This window comes from Pteropus vampyrus, unplaced genomic scaffold, assembly GCF_000151845.1.
Source record: "Pteropus vampyrus isolate Shadow unplaced genomic scaffold, Pvam_2.0 Scaffold147, whole genome shotgun sequence".
Classification (NCBI taxonomy): domain Eukaryota; kingdom Metazoa; phylum Chordata; class Mammalia; order Chiroptera; family Pteropodidae; genus Pteropus; species Pteropus vampyrus.
The window spans coordinates 529,214-533,380 of record NW_011888928.1 but is presented as its reverse complement, the minus strand read 5'-3'; the positions used below and the strand labels follow the sequence as shown (position 1 = coordinate 533,380).

General features: G+C 39.0%; 1 non-coding gene across 1 annotated transcript; it reads left to right on the top strand.

Moving 5' to 3' along the window:
- Nucleotides 1–304: 304 nt before the first annotated feature.
- On the top strand, nt 305–423 carry LOC111745185. The gene has a single exon (XR_002782537.1). It is a non-coding gene; the product is annotated as a 5S ribosomal RNA (ribosomal RNA).
- Nucleotides 424–4,167: the final 3,744 nt, after the last annotated feature.

Here is a 4,167-nt window from a genome sequence, read left to right as displayed (position 1 = left end):
AGTAGTAAGAACATAATGTGCCACACGATGACCATAGCTAACACAGCTGTCTGATATATAAGAAAATTTTTAAGAAAGTAAATCCTACAAGTTCTCATAACAAAAACATTTTTTTCTTTCCTCTTTTTTCTTTTTTTTCTTTTTATTGTATCTTTATAAGAAGATGGATGTTAGCTGAACATGATAAATGTGCCATTCATTTAAGAATATATGTAAATCAAACCATTATGCTGTATGACTTAAACTTAAACAGCGATGTATGTCAATCATTTCTCAATAAAACTGGAAAAATAACTTTTAAATCATCTATGGCCATGCCACCCTGAACAAGCTCGATCCCATCTGATCTCGGAAGCTAAGCAGGGTTGGGCCTGGTTAGTAGTTGGATGGGAGACCACCTAGGAAGACCAGGTGCTGTAGGTGTAAAAAATAAAAAAATAAGGAATTGTAAACTGACAAGGTCCTTGCAATCTGTGAGGTCAACCAAGGGTTGCCTCGCCTAAAAAATAAATGAATAACTAACCTTTAAATCATAAACTTACTTTTATTGCACTATAGTCAATTAAATGAAACAACACAGAATTAAAATTACTGTTTCTTTGGCTTTATTGTTATCAATTAAACTGTGGTGTCTTCTTCATGTACAGTGTAAAGATGCGTATTTACATGGACAGTATTTCTGGTATGTCATTTTCCACTTATTTGGCATTAGAATATGCATTATGAGTCAAATATGAATTATTCAGTCTTTCCTAAAGTATATCCAGAATCTCCCATATTGACTGATGTGATTAAATACTTAATATGAATGCTTACAGCACCCTACTCCCAAAGAAAAGAGCATTCAGTCTTTGCTCAGCAATGAAGCCGTCGAAGATTGCTTTTGCTCACTAGTTTCCTTGGACTTTTCTGATACCTCAAATGAACTAGGAGACAGAGAAGGAGCTATGGAGTAGATGTCTGTATTTTTACCTGCTAAGCATTCCTTTGTAGGACATTCCCGCCTTCATTGCCATTCCCTGGTGAGTCTAGTCCAAGCCTAGGTCCCTCAATTCCGGGTGTGAACACGTACCCCAGGCCTAGTCAATCAGAAGACACCATTCATCTGGCTACAGTGATTGGTTCAGGGCTGGACACATGACCCAAGCTGGACCAATCAGAGAATTCACTTCCTACCTAGATTGCTGCAACTATCAGAGATACTCTCCTTTCTTGGAACTGCCTGTAGCTGTCTTTGCAGTCTCATTGAGAAAGCGAAGCCCACACAGAGAGATGCTGAGAGCAAGAGGGAGTAGAAGATTCTGATGGCATCTTTGAGCACCTGGATCCTCCAGTGCTGGCAGGTGGAACTACTCTGGACATTTTAGTTCAGTTCTACAAGTCAGAAATTTTCTCTTTAGCCCTTTTCTTCCCTTTTGCCAGTTTGAGTTCGATTGGTTCATGGTTCTGAGAAAGAGTCCTAAGAGAAGGGAAGAAAGGAGGAAGGACTAAGACTTAGTCTAGTAGCTTTCAAACCTGGCTGCATAATACTGAAGCCTGCGTTCCTCAAGCACAGATTCTGACTTAATTGGCCTACGGTGTGGCATGGGCATCCAGACTTTCCTAAACTCCTATGATATTCTAATGTGCAGCCTAAGTTGAGAATCCAGGTCAGGAGCTTCTTAAGCTTTAGTGTGCATAAGGATCACCTGGACCTCACTTCAGCGATTCCCATTGGTCTGGGTGGAGCCCAAGAATTTGTATTTCTAACAAGCTCCCAGGTAACCTAACACTGCTGGTCCATGGACCGCACTTCAAGAATCTCTCGTCTAAAGGGTTGGGGAAGAGCATAGGCTGGAGAATGAATGAGGGGCTTGGAAAGGCAGACATTAGAGCAGGTGAGGGGCGTGGCTAAGAAAGGACAGGGACTTTTAATTAGTATTGCTGTGAATTTCTTTTAGTGTTCTTCAGAGATGTGAGGGGGAATGTGATTCATTTTAAACTACTTTTGACTGTTGAACTGTGTTTCTTGAATGTGATATCTTACCAAGGCTAAACCTGCATGGGTCTCTGAGTTCATGAGAGTTGCAATTGTCCAGTTAATGTCCATTGTTATCACTAATTTTTTTTGTCCATTAGAAAGTGGACACAGGTGACGGGATAGGCCATGGATATTTTGTTCCATAACGTGGGTCACAGTCTTGAGAGTTAGCTCCTATGGAAATCAGGTTGAGGGATCTTGTAGGTCCAGAAAAATGATCTAGCCCACAGAGACGACATTAATTGGTTTGACACATCGCCAAGTATTGTGTTGTTTGCAGTACATTAGCTCTTCATCTGGGTTCTCTTTGTCTCTCCAGATTAATGGTACATCTATAACAGCAGGAATCTTGGGTTCTGTTTTTTCTCCTTTGTTCTTTCTTTCATTAAACATTTCCTCAACATTTACTATGTGCTAGGCCCTGTTTGAGGCTCTGAGGATACAAAGACAAATCAAACCAAGCACTATGGTAGAGACAGCTGGTTGATCACTAATACCCCTTCTTTCCTTTTTACTTTAATAATAAGACTCATGAGTTTTTGCTGGTACATGGTTGTCCAGTTGACAACTACATTTCTGAGCCTATTTTGGTTCTAAGTGTTTATGTGACTAAGTTCTGAGATGTTCGTATGAGTTTACGGGAGCAGAAATGATGCATGTTTCTTCTAGATCATTCCATGAAATTTGCCCTTTCTTCTGCCCTTTTCCACTAACTGGGATACAGATGTGATGGTAGGAGCTACGGCAGCTACCTTGGACTCAGAGATTGAAGCCATGTGTTGAGGTTGTCAGTGCTACTACTCTAGAACTACCTGAGTCTAGACTGTTAAGTGAGAGAAATAAGCTTGATTTTGTTTGAGCCAATAATGAGGCAGTTATCAAAAAAAAAAAAAAAGGTGACAAGTGCTGAAATAGAGATAATCCTATGGTGTTAGGAGGCTAAAATCAGGGTTCACTCAGCATAGACTGGGATCTTATTATGGAAAGCTTATTGAAGAAGATCCCTGAAAAGGATTCCCACAGATGGAAATTGGAGTAGGGTTGGACACTTGAATCAATTAGGATTCTTTGTCTATAAGTAACAACAACAACTAATCCAATAACGACTATCTTTAGGGAGTCATCCATTTATTCAACCAACATTTATCTATTATCTACTATGTTCCTGTCACTGTTCTAGGCATGGTGATATGGCAGTGATTAAAACAGACAAAAAGATAAAAAATGAAAACAAAACTCTGCTGTCATGGATCTTACGATTTAATGGGCAGAGATTTATTATTTCACAAAACAAGAGACCTAGAGATAGGTGGTCCTGGGCTGGGAGATACAGAGATTCAACATTGTCTTCAAAGACCCATGTTCTTTCCATCTCTTCCCTCTGCTATTCACAGTGTGTAGACTTTGTCCTCAGTCTCTTAACCTTATAGATGTAAAGTGGCTGCCACTGCTCCAGGCATCACATTGCAGGTACATTAACCCAGTGGAATGGGAGAAAAGAAATTGTTTCCTCCCATGCAGCTCTTCTTTCTTTCTTTTTTTTCTAGAAGGAAAACTTTCTCAGAAGTCCTCATCAGACTTCAAGTTGCATTTTCTGGAATTGTATCACATTCCTAACAAAATCTCTGGCAATGGGAAGAAAACCACCATGAGTGGCTTAAGTCGGTGGTTCTCAAACTCCTGAAAATTATTAAAGACCCCAAAGAGCTTTGGTGTATATGGTTATATCAATTGATATTTGCTGGGTCAAAAATTAAAATGAAAAATTTATCATATGTATTCATTAACTCATTTAAAATTACTCTTTACATGTTAACATAAAGCATAATTTTTATAAAAAATAGCTATATTTTCCAAAACAGGAACAAAATTAATGAAAAGTGTGGCACTGTTTTACATTTTTCTTTATCTTTTTAATGTATGACTTAAGAGAAGAAGCTGAATTCTAATTTCTGTTTCTACATTCTACATCCGTTGTGATAGGTTGTTTTGCTTGACATATATGATTTTCTGGCCTTATGTAGAGATAGCATTGTGAAAAAGAGGGTCTTGTGGACCCCCTGGAAGGGTCTCAAGGACCTTCAGGGGTTCTTGGACCACACTTTGAAAACCACTGGTTTAGATCAATCAAAAGTCTCTCCCAGGGC